This window comes from Lycium barbarum, chromosome 7 (assembly GCF_019175385.1).
Source record: "Lycium barbarum isolate Lr01 chromosome 7, ASM1917538v2, whole genome shotgun sequence".
Classification (NCBI taxonomy): Eukaryota; Viridiplantae; Streptophyta; class Magnoliopsida; order Solanales; family Solanaceae; genus Lycium; species Lycium barbarum.
The window spans coordinates 116,482,841-116,495,859 of NC_083343.1; the positions used below are offsets into that span (position 1 = coordinate 116,482,841).

The following is a 13,019-nucleotide window of genomic DNA, read 5'->3' on the forward strand; positions in this document are numbered from 1 at the left end:
TTTAGAAATTAGTCATAGACAAAACCCAACTTTTACCAACATTATCGGATTAAGATATTAGACCCAGAACTTAGCATTTACGACTTTAGTAACCTTTTCACACCATATTCTCTGTGGGATTCGACCCCAACCTTGTTGGGTTACTATATTTGACAACGTCCGCATTATACCAATAATAGGTCTAATTTGAGCGTATCAAATTTTGGCGCCGTTGCCGGGGAATACGGTTTTGAAATTACTAAATAGTGTTTGCTTTGATTAAAGTCTTTTTCTTATTCCATCACACCTTGTTTTCTACTCTGTGTAAACTAGGTGAACATGAATCAAAATCAGCAGAATCAGCGTGCTGGTAATCAGATGAATCGGTTGAACAATCAGGCGAACGAATCTGATGATGAGAATATTTTTGCTGAACTTGTTCAAGAGGAGGACTATGCATCTGCTATTGTTCAACCTCGAGTTGGAGCTGCTACAGTGAAAATTGACTAATCTTTATACCAGCTGTTGAAACTTGAGGGATACTTTCGGAACTCTACCGAGAATGACCCTCAATGTCATTTGCAGAATTTTGTGGATGTGTGTGCTAATCACATTTAGAACAATGTTCCACAAGATGCTATTCGGTCGATGTTATTCAAATATTCCTTAGCTGGGGAGGCAAGAACATGGTTCAAGAAGCTGCCCCGAAATTCCATTACATCATGGGCAGAAATGATAGCTGTTTTTCTTACAAAGTGGTACCCCCCTAGCAAGAAGGCTGAGATTCGCGACAAGATTTATGAATTCAAGCAGCGACCGGGGGAACAACTATATGAAGCCTGGGAGAGGTTCAAAGAGTATTTGCAGAAGAGCCCTAATCATGGTTTTCCGGAAAATATATTGATGGAGAAGTTCTACATAAGGTTAGATCCAGTGACACAGTCAGTAGCTAACAATGCAGCTGATGGGTGTTTTATGAACAAGACCTTTCGACGAGTGACCTCCATACTTAACAAGCTGACAACTCATAATCAGGCTTGGCACTCAAACAATGCTGAAGTGGTACCATATGGTAGTGCTATGCTCCAGAATATAGTGAAGGAAAATCAGGATACCCAGCAAACATTGGCAGAGCTTGCAACAAATATTTCCTTGCTGACAAAGAAGTTCGATGAATCTCAGATCAAAAAAGTAAATGTTTGTGAGGATGATGTAATTTTTCCAAAAGGGATGTACCATGCTCATGATGGTCCATTCCTTGATGGGCCACCCATGCAGGTTGAAGATGCCAATTATGTTAATAACTCTCAAGGGAGTTATCAAAGACAGAATTACCAAGGTGGCTATCAAAATCAGAATCAATGGAGACCTTAACAAGGTCAAGGTGCTTACAACAACTCTGGAACTACAACAATAACTATGGTGGTGCGAACCAAGGAAGCTACAACAACAACAACAATTTTGGGAACAAGAGTTCCAATCCTTATATACCACCGAAAGGGCAGTCATCAGAGCAGGGTAGTTCGAAAGTTGAAGCAATGCTTGAGAAGATTCTGGCAAATCAATCTAAGTCTGAAAGGACTTTATCTGGGCTTACAGAAACAGTGGGTTCTCATACAGCGGCTATTCAGAAGCTTGAGTCGCAGATGAGGGATATTTCTAGAGAGCAGCACCCTCCTAAAAAGGGAGGACTTCCAAGTGACACTATTTCAAATCCCAAGAATGGGGGAGGCGGTATAGACCGTGCATTTTCCATCACTACTAGAAGTGGTAAAACAATACAGGGGGCTGCTGAGAAGGTGATTGATCTTGAGCCGATAGATGAAGAGAATGAGGTGCAGTCTGAAGCACCCATTATTGCTGATGAGATTCCTACTAACAAGAAGGATGCTGAGATTCCAGAGATGGCGAGGGAAGCTGATAACACAAGCAAGCAGGTAGTAAAAGGGGCTCTCCGCCCTTTGACACAGCTCTTCAAATCTAAACCTCCTTTTCCTCAGAGGTTGGTAAAGAAGAATGAAGATGATAAGTTTGAGAAGTTTTATGATCAGCTCAAGCAGTTATCTCTGAATTTTCCCTTCTTGGAAGCTGTCAAGGAGATGCCCGGTTTTGCGAAATATTTGAAGGAGTTGCTGACTAAGAAGAAGACGGTTCAACATGAAACCGTGAGTTTGACTCACACGGTGAGTTCTATTATCTCAACCACAACTGTTCAGAAAAAGGGAGATCCTGGGGCGTTCACCATTCCTTGTTCTATTGGGTACCATGACTTTGCTCGCGCTTTGTGTGATAATGGGGCGAGTATTAATTTGATGCCCCTTGCTATATATAAGCAATCAGGTTTGGGAATTCCACGACCGACTACGATGAGGTTGCAGATGGCTGATATGTCTATCAAAAGACCTGTTGGGGTGGTTGATGATGTGATTGTGCGGGTTGGTGATTTTTTGTTGCCCGCTGACTTTGTGATTCTTGACTGTGCTGTTGATCGGGACATTCCTATCATTCTGGGGAGGCCTTTCCTTGCTACAGGGAGGGCTTTGATGGATTCAGAAAAAAATGAAATCAAGTTTCGAGTCAACAATGAAGAAGTGACTTTTCAGGCTAGCAATGGGATGAAGTTACCAAGTGCTTATGAGAGCATTTCGGTAATTGATTCATTTGATGTAGTTGATGATGCAGTGGAGTTCAAAATGGAAGAAGAGAGCTTGGGTGAGGCTTTGGCTGGCATTCTGATGAATTTCGATGCTGAAGACATGGAAGGCTATGAGGAGACAGTTAACTCACTTGTTGGGTTGGGCTCATACACATACCACCCAAAGAAGCTGAGTCTTGATCTGGAAAATAGAACAACTCCTCCAGCAAAGCCTTCGATCATTGAGCCACCTAAGTTGGAGCTTAACAAAGCTCCCGTCAAACCTGAAATATGAGTTCCTTGGTCCCGACAGCACATTACCGGTGATTGTTTCAGCTTCATTGACTGAGGAGCAGATTGTGCAGCTTTTGGAGGTATTGAAGGAGTATAGGCGTGCTATTGGTTGGACCATAGCAGATATTCGAGGTATCCCATCTGGGATCTGTGAGCACAAAATTCAGTTGGAGGAGGGCAGCAAACCAAGTGTAGAGCATCAGAGGCGACTAAATGAGAATATGTAAGAGGTCGTCAAGAAATAAATCATCAAATGGCTAGATGCAGGTGTGGTTTTCCCGATCGCTGATAGTAAATGGGTGAGCCCGGTCCAATGTGTTCCTAAGAAGGGCGGCATTACTGTTGTACCGAATGCTAAGAATGAGTTGATCCCGACCAGAACTGTCACCGGTTGGAGAGTTTGCATGGATTATCGCAAGCTCAACACAACCACGAGCAAGGACCACTTCCCTATGCCCTTCATTGATCAGATGTTGGATAGACTAGCAGGGCGTTCTTATTATTGTTTCCTTGATGGTTATTCGGGTTACAATCAGATCAACATTGCTCTGGAAGATCAGGAGAAGACCACGTTCACTTGTCCTTATGGGACATTTGCATTCAGCCGGATGCCTTTTGGTTTGTGCAATGCACCAGCGACCTTTCAGAGGTGCATGATGTCAATCATCTCCGACATGGTGGAGGATTTCTTGGAGGTGTTCATGGATGATTTTTCCGTGGTGGGTGACTCATTTGATGATTGTCTTGGCCATCTGGGTCAAGTGCTAAAAAGGTGTGAAGAGACTAATCTGGTGCTGAACTGGGAGAAATGCCATTTTATGGTGAAGGAAGGAATCGTCCTCAGTCACAAAATCTCTGAAAAGGGAATCGAGGTCGATCAAGCAAAAATTGATGTGATCTCCAAACTTCCTCCACCTATCTCAGTCAAAGGTGTCCGAAGTTTGTTGGGGCATGCTGGGTTCTACAGGCGCTTCATCAAAGATTTCTCTAAAGTTGCCAATCCTTTGTGCAAGCTTCTTGAAAAAGAGGCTAAATTTGTGTTTGATGAGAAGTGCCAGAAGGCGTTTGAGGAATTAAAAGTGTGTCTCACTACTGCTCCTATTATTGTTGCTCCTGACTGGTCCCTACCATTCGAACTGATGTGTGATGCTAGTGGTTTTGCGATTGGTGCTGTGCTTGGGCAGAGGCACAATAAAATTATGCACCCGATCTATTATGCTAGCTGAACACTGAATGCTGCACAGATGAATTACACAGTGACGGAGCAAGAGCTACTTGCCATTGTGTTTGCCTTCGAAAATTTTCGGGCCTACTTGTTGGGGTCCAAAGTTGTGGTTTATACTGATCATGCAGCGTTGAAATACCTCATGGCAAAGAAGGAAGCAAAGTCGCGACTGATCAGATGGGTGCTACTGCTGGAAGAGTTCGATTTTGAGGTAAAAGACCGAAAGGGCACTGAAAACCAGGTGGCTGACCATCTCTCTCGGCTTGAAGAAGCTGGGAAACCGTCTGATGAGCTTGATATAGATGATGCTTTTCCAGACGAGAGGGTGTTGGCGGTGTCAAATGAGGTAGCACCATGGTATGCTGATTTTGCCAATTATTTGGTAACAGGTATAGTTCCCGATGATATCAAAACTTACCAAAAGAAGAAATTCTTGCGGGATGCTCGGCAGTACTATTGGGACGAGCCTTATTTGTTCCGTACATGCGCTGATAACATCATTCGGCGTTGTGTTCCGGAAAGTGAAGTGATGGCAATTCTAAAGGCATGCCATGACTCTCCTGTTGGGGGTCATCATAGCGGAAACCGGACTGCAGCCAAGGTACTTGAGTGCGGCTATTACTGGCCGACTATTTTTCATGATGCTAATCTTTCGGTGCGGTCCTGTGATCAATGTCAAAGGCAAGGGAATATCGTCAGAAGGCAAGAGATGCCTATGAATTTTGTTATGGAAGTGGAAGTGTTCGATGTCTGGGGGATCGACTTTATGGTACCTTTTGTGAGTTCTGGTGGAATGAAATACATCTTGGTAGCTGTGGATTATGTGTCAAAATGGGTTGAGGCGGTGGCTTTACCCAATAATGAGGCCAAGAGTGTTATGGGGTTCCTTAAGAAGAACATATTTACTCGTTTTGGTACTCCTAGGGCGATAATCAGCGATGGTGGATCCCACTTTTGCAATAAAGCGTTCGCGGGACTGATGGAGAAATATGGTGTAAAGCATAGGGTGGCAACGCCTTATCACCCTCAGACAAGTGGACAGGTTGAAGTGTCCAATAGGGAAATAAAAAGTATTCTAGCAAAGACAGTGAATGCCAATAGAACTGATTGGGCCAGCAAGCTCGATGATGCTCTATGGGCATACCGGACTACCTTCAAGACTCCAATTGGGACTTCACCCTTCAAGCTTGTATTCGGGAAAGCTTGTCACTTGCCGGTCGAACTTGAACACAAAGCTATGTGGGCACTGAAGAAGCTAAACATGGATTGGGAGGAAGCAACCAAGCTGCAGTTGTTCCAAGTAAATGAGATGGATGAATTTCGGCACCAGGCGTATGAGAGTGCAACCCTCTATAAAGAAAGGATGAAGCAATACCATGACAAGAAGATCCTGAAGCGAGAGTTCTACAAGCGCGACTCTGTATTACTGTTTAACTCTCGGCTGAAGTTGCTACCTGGCAAACTTAAATCCAGGTGGTCTGGCCCGTTTGAGGTGGTAGGTGCCTCACCCCATGGCGCGGTTGAATTGAAGTCCGGAGATGGTACTCGGACATTTAAGGTGAATGGGCAGAGATTGAAGCACTACCACGACATGGTTTCGGAGGAGAGGGTTGTTGATCGTTACAGGTTGAAACACCTCGGAACGAACAATGATCTGGTATACCAAGATAAGGAGTGATTGGTTACCACCGTCGTGCCACGACGTTAAATCAAGCGCTTCTTGGGAGGCAACCCAAGTGTAATGTTTATTTTTCTTTTGTTTTTTTTATTATTAGTACATATAGGGTAATGGTCGTTTTGGTGCAGGAATATATCACAAAAAAATTCAGCTGAAAAGCAGTTAAGTTCAGTTGCAAGACACTGTTAGCAACATTGCAAAATACGCCTGAAGTTTACGGACCGTATTTCACAATACGGGCCGTAAATCAGGGCGTATTTAACATTGTTACCAAACAGTGAGCACTGTAATTCACATGCTAGTTTACGACCATGTAGGACGGACCGTATTTCACAATACGGTCCGTAAAACCTCATCGTAAACTAACATGAGGCATTGCATTGTTCTGCCCTCATCAACCAGTCTAAATACGGGTCGTAAACTAGTTTACGGACCGTATTTAGAGATATATAAAAAAAAAAAAAAAAAAAGGAGAAGTCGTAAACCAGCGATTTAAATGCACCATAAGTATAAACCAAGGGCAGATGGATCCAACCCCACAAATTCCTTTCCCTCCATCTTCACGTTTTCTTTCCCCACGATTTTCCTACCATTAATTCTCCCTTCCTAATCATATTCCCACGCTCCCCACCCTCACCCAAAACCTTCCATCTTCCTAACCACCATAAATACACAACCTCCACCCACAAACTAAACCCAGCTTACCACAAATTCGTATTCCCCTCTGCATATGTTATGTAGGAGGTCACTGATAATTTGTGTCATCGCTTTTTGATATGTTGCACTTTCTTTTTAGGTTTTAATTCTTTGGTGATTGAAGTTGTGCTCTTAGAATCTGTGCTTCTAGTGGTCTGACTCCTCATTCAAAGGAATGGGTCAGAAAAGAAAAGCAACGAGAGCGGGGGCCCACAGCACAGGCAAGAAAATGAGAGCACGCTCGGATTCAAGGATGATAGATGAACCTTCCACTTCGGAAGGGGAACAATCAGGATCCGATTACGCCGAGGTCATACCGCCACCAAAAGTCCGGGGGGCCCCCACCAAAGACACAATTGCAATCACATCAACCCTGCCCTCTCCCATGACTCCATCAAAGTCTGCGTCGGAAACCTCTCAGTCTGAAGAGGGGGATTCTGACGTGGAAGCATCAAGCAGGGGGGCTGCCACCTAAACTCCACCAGAGAGTGACTCAGCAGGGCCTAGTGAGGGCAGTGATCCGGTTGATGGTACGCCGCCTAAGGGTCGTAAGCTGGTCGTCAGGACCAAACATTTGGATGAAGAAAAGCTGCGGTTCTCGGTAAAGGGGTCAAAGGAGTTGTATGACCAATGGATGGCCGGATCTGAGACTGGTGGGCAGCTGTCGAGGAAAATATTTGAAGAACGGCGGCTGATTTTCGATGGTATTTCAGCTTATCCACAGCTGGATGATACCATCAAAGGCTACAAGTTAGATGCATTCACTCACGGGCCGGGAGAGTATGCTCCACATATTGTGCGGGAGTTCTATGCATCATATGGGGCCGTCCTGAAGTCGATGAAGAAGCCGTGTCTTGCTTGGCATCAGATCCCCATGCTGGAAAATGTGACGGTTCGGAACTCCCTGGTTGATATTTCCTCCAAAGCCATCAACAGGGTCTTGTTTGGAGATGATTTTGGGCCTCCTACTGATCTGCGCTTGTTCCTAGACAAACGAGACAGAAAGGACGACAAATCCGTTATGAAATGGAACGCAGCAGCTATCATATCTGAACCACATGAGCAAAAATGGGTTAATGATTGGAAAGCAAAGATCACTAAAAGTTGTTTGTCCACAGAGGCTAAATTCTGGTGGACATTGCTGCGATACAGGATCACGCCAACCCAGGCAGATAATACCCTGTCCACCAGTCAGGCAGTGACCATTGCCTCCTTCATGTCACGGTACCCGATGGATGTTGGCGGGTTAATAGCTGAAGAGCTGCACATGCGGGCACACAAGCCCAGCCAAAACATGGTCTTTCCGTGCCTTATCACGGCATTGTGTCGACGGGCAAGGATAATTCCACTTCCAGATTGGGACGGTACCATTACAGCTGCACATATAGGGGATTGGCGTAAAAATAAGGTGATAAGCAAAAAGGACCGGGAGGCGGAGCAGTCCGGCGATGACGACGACACTCAGTTAGAGATGAGTCCGAGCCGTGCCTATGGGACTGATCTAGTAGGTTCCGAGTTTGGTGCTGCCACGATAGAGCTGGAGGCTCCCACGACAGGTGTCCCAGCTACTGTCGATACACAGGGTGATGCAGCCACACTAGCTGTTTCGGAGGCAAGACCTCCACCACCACATCCGGCCACACCGGGTCCTCCTTCAGGGTCCACCACTGCTGCTGCAACAGCCGAGCCTGCTGATCCAGAGGTGGGGTTGCTGCACTTCAGCCCTGCTAACTACAGCCAAATTGCAATCAAAGCGGTGTGGACCAAAAGGCAAGTGGACAAAATCTTACAACAATTCAGGCCGAAAGTGGCGCGGATAGTGCAGCAATTGGTCACTGAGGCAACCACAGAGATCCGTGCGGAGTTTGACACAAAGCACGAGGTGTATCAGGCTCGACTAGACAGCTTTGAGGCAAGATTGTTGACTCGAGAGCAGACCGCACCCGGTGGGGAGTCTAGTTCTTTAAGGAGTGAGTTGGAGAAGCTGAAAAAGGAGCTTGAAGCACTCAAGATGTACGGGATGGTAGCCACACCAGCACCAGCACCACGGGCCATTTTTCCTACTATGTTTAAGGTGCTGGATTTGCTTGATTCTGAGGAGGAGACGGAGGATGCTGACCCCTTTGTTCGGGGTACTGGAAAAAGGGTCAGTGAGTCATCTGAGGACCCGAAAGAGTTGGCCAGGAGATTAAAAAAGACTGAAAAGAAGGATCTGCAGCAGGCGATCTTTCAGTCATTGGTTGAGCCGCAGCGCCAACCTGGAGAGTCCTCAAGTCAGCCGCCGGATGCGGCGGGCCAGCCATGAGATGTTCACAGCATTCAGGTATTTTCTCGCTCTCTCGTTCTTATATTTGAAGCACTGAGACAGTGCTTGATTTTTCGTTGGGGGTGGGACTTATTGATAGTAGGGTAGCGTAAATATGTGTTTAGGAACCCCTCGGCTTTTCTTTGCCAGAATTCTTTTCCTGCGGGGGGTTTATTTTGTTGAAACTGGCATGTTTAGGATGTTGCTTAGGTTGAGTAGAATAATTTTGACTTACTTGGTGTTACTTTGTAACTGATGGCATGTGTGTGGTTTGTTGAAAATTTTGGACCCCTCAAAAAATTTTAAAAATGCATACTTAGTACAGTTATTGTCTGACATGATTGATTCTTTATATGACATTGTGATTATTGGGGTATTGTGTGTGATGAATGACTACTTAGGAGGCCACAAGTGTAAAAATGATTATCCTTATGCCGATGTGTGTGTGAGTTGTTAGTTTTGTTCTGTTTACGCATGTATAATCTAGAACTTGCCCGGTTAGTCTTGTTTGAAATCCGGAAGTTAGTTTGGTTGTGAAATGATCTTAGGCTTTCTTTGTGTTAATAAAGTCACTTTGCCTAAATAAGCCCCACCAAAAGCTGAGAATATCACTAGTCTTCCCCTTTTGAGCCTTTTTGACCCTTTTTCTTGGCTAGCCGAATGAAACCTCACCCGTTGTGAAAATTATCCATCTTCGCACCCGTTCCCTCCTTGATGTTACTAAATAGACGAGGCAAAACGCCTAAGTTGGGGGTACATTAAATGTGAAGTAGATGTGAGAACAAAGGTTGGGGGTGGTGAAATTTGCTAGTAGTGAGTCGATGTGGTAGTTGATAATATATATATATAAAAAAAAAAAAAAAACTAAAACCAGGAAATTGAAACACAAAAAGAATTTCTAGTTGGATAGGAATAAAACCACATCGAGGTCGAAAACGTTAAAGGAAAGACGGGGCTGGAAAGAAACGAGGCGAATCAGGGTAAAAGAGATGTTGTAGTGTCAAGGAGGGTGAGTCACTAATACCCAAAAAGTATCCAACCCGTCCCTAAGCCTACATTACAAGCCGAAACAAGTCCTAATGTGATCACAACCGAACGAGCCTAGGATGAGAACACAGAAAATAAGGGCAAGCCTATGGTATTTGCATGTGTGAATATGATTTCTTTGTGAGTGTTAAGTGTTTTTCTCTTCTCGTTCATCTTCGTCCCATTCTTGTCGTACATATGTGTGTTGGGACATTCTTTGGTCTATGTGAGGGCATAAGGATGAGAATTGAACAAACGAAAGTGATCGCCGAAAGTAGTGTTTGCATGCATGATAATATGTTCGATGATGTAATGTCATGTTTTGAAGCGTCATGGTTAGTCATAACATTCTTAAAGTGTGTAATATCGTTGTACAATAGACAGTTGGGGTGGTCAGTTGAAAGAAAACATGCATGCCAGAAGTTCCGAGACAAAACCGATGTAGACATTTTTATTCTGTGATATCTAGGTGTTAGATTGAGTCGTTGCGTGGTATGGCTTGCTTGAGGACAAGCAAATACTTTAAGTTGGGGGTGTTGATGTGGCATGATTTTTACTCCACAATCGATACTTTTCGGCTATAAGTTTTACTTGTTGTTAAGCAAGTCGATGTGATTTTACGTGTTTGTTATGGTGTTTTACAGGTAAAGGAACAGATTTGGCAAAATCACAGTTGAAGTGCAGATCATGGTCGTAAATTGAAGTTTACGGACCGTATTCTACAATACGGGCCGTATTCCATGGTCGTGTTTAAGGATAACAGAACTAGAAAGTTAAGCTGAGAAGATGGTGGTTTACGAGCTAGGTTTACGGACCGTATTTCAGTTTACGGTCCGTATTCCATCACGTATTTAACCAGTGGAGCATCTGGCAGAAAGTCGATGTATTGGATGTTGAAATACGACCATGAAGTTTACGGACCGTAAACCACTTTACGGTCCGTATTTCAAAAGGGGAAGTTGCACACAACTGAGCAGCCAACTTGGGCGTAAACCAATTTTACGGTCCGTAAAGTGATTTACGGACCGTATTTCGCCATGACGGGATCAAAGTGCAAATCTGAAACTTTTGTATTTCCAAAACCTATAAATAGCCATTGTAGGGTTTTTAATAGACATCATTCATTGTATTTTTGTCTCTTGAATTAGGATATTAATTCTCTCTAGTTTTTGAAGATTCAAACATCAATTCAAGTATTACGAATTCCTTTTTTATTCCAAAGTAAGCAATTATGAATTCTTCAATTTCTTATTTCTTGTTCTTTGTCATGAGTAACTAAATTCCCTTACTAGGGTTGTGAACCCAATGATGGGTGTTTTGTGATTGGGTTTGTGATTGATATACAAATAATGGATTATTAGGGTTTAGTTATTCTTCATTCATAATTAATGGTTGCAAACATTGATTAAAGCCATAAACCCTAAATTTATTTGGAAAAATAATTAGGGTTGGTAAGAATAATTAACAAGAACTCAAAGCTTTAAACTTTGTTTAATAAATTCACTTAGGAATAAGAGGAATTTACTTGGCATGATTAATAGTTCTTCATAATCACTTTCTTATATTTGGGAAAATCATAGAAAGATATAATCTTTATTTATTGGGAAATAGTAGAGATTCACATAGAGATTAAGTGCATTCATATAATGATCCATTACAAGTATATCAAGATCAATATCCATGATTATACACCCTATCTCACGGGGACACAACCTTAGTTTCTTTTACCATAACTTTCCACCAAAACAATAGTTTAGAAATTAGTCATAGACAAAACCCAACTTTTACCAACATTATCGGATTAATATATTAGACCTAGAACTTAGCATTTACGACTTTAGTAACCTTTTCACACCATATTCCCTGTGGGATTCGACCCCAACCTTGCTGGGTTACTATATTTGACAACGTCCGCGTTATACCAATAATAGGTGTAATTTGAGCATATCACTTGACCAATCCCAAGATCTCAATATCCCATAGTCATGAAAATAAAGTTTAGGAAGACAAAGAAGCCTCAGGGTCCTGAAAGAGGAACAGGACAGGGTGAGGTCATCACTTCCCCATCCCTTTCCTGAACCTTACTTTCAGTAAAAAGGGATCGAAGGCCCCACTGGTCACTACCTCCAGTTCATGCCTAAGCTCACCTTTTACTCTCCCAAGGCAATCCCAGCCCCCTTACCTTATTTCCATTCCTAATGACAATCACCAAGAACTTATGGACAATAATAGTTTGACACTGCCTTTAAATTGAATTTCATCTAGACCCCTAATTGATCAGCTTCCAATCAACTCAGCCTAAGGTCCCAACTATGTAAAGACAATTTGAATTCCTTTAGACATTAACATTTTTGAGAAAGTTGAACATTTAAATCACTTAAAGCTTAAGTTCAGATTGCACATCAACCTTCAGACTAAAAACAACTTCTTTACCAATTGATCAATCATTTTCAAGTAGTTAAGGGCACATCAAGACTCAAATCATCTTTTTAATCCTCTTAGACCGCTTTTGAAAATTCAAGCATGAACCAGATATTAAAAAAAAAAAATCTAATAATATCAATGTCAAGGCTGAACTCTATTCAAATGAAACAAAACAGGAGACACAATCCTGCTAGTGGCATCTAAGTATTCTACTTCATTTTAAATGATTTACAACTTCCAAACCCTTCATTAATTCCTAATGAACCATTTTAAGAACCTGCTACCACATGAATGAACCTTAATCCTAAGAAAGAACTTCGTCTTTAGACTTCTCAGTCATATTCTAGGATGTTGCTTCTTTAAAATTACCTTTAATGTATAACATACGACTATTCATAATTATTTGACTAACTCAAACACACTCAAATAGACTTGGGTAGATTCAGACCCACACAAATGCAAACAGACCTCACTTATCCTAATTCTAATACTTTAAACACATCAAAGGCCTGTACAAGTATATCTAGATCCCTTAAGCTTTATTTCAGTTTAATCATGACCCTTTATTGGTTTATTCTAATTATAATTCATGCATCCAATTTACACAGACAGAGCACACAGACCTATGAAAGCAGGTTGAAGAGTCAAGTTGATGTAGTCTCATCCAAGAAAAAAACAAACGCCTCGAATGATTAAAATAGATCATCACAGTATTTTAGCTTCTACTGCATTCAAATAAGATAGGTGTTGATTTAAA

At 42.6% G+C, this 13,019-nt stretch overlaps 1 non-coding gene across 1 annotated transcript; it reads right to left on the bottom strand.

The window, feature by feature from the left end:
- Positions 1 to 760: 760 nt before the first annotated feature.
- On the bottom strand, positions 761 to 866 carry LOC132604748 (small nucleolar RNA R71). Its single transcript, XR_009568850.1, has one exon. It is a non-coding gene; the product is annotated as a small nucleolar RNA R71 (small nucleolar RNA).
- Positions 867 to 13,019: the final 12,153 nt, after the last annotated feature.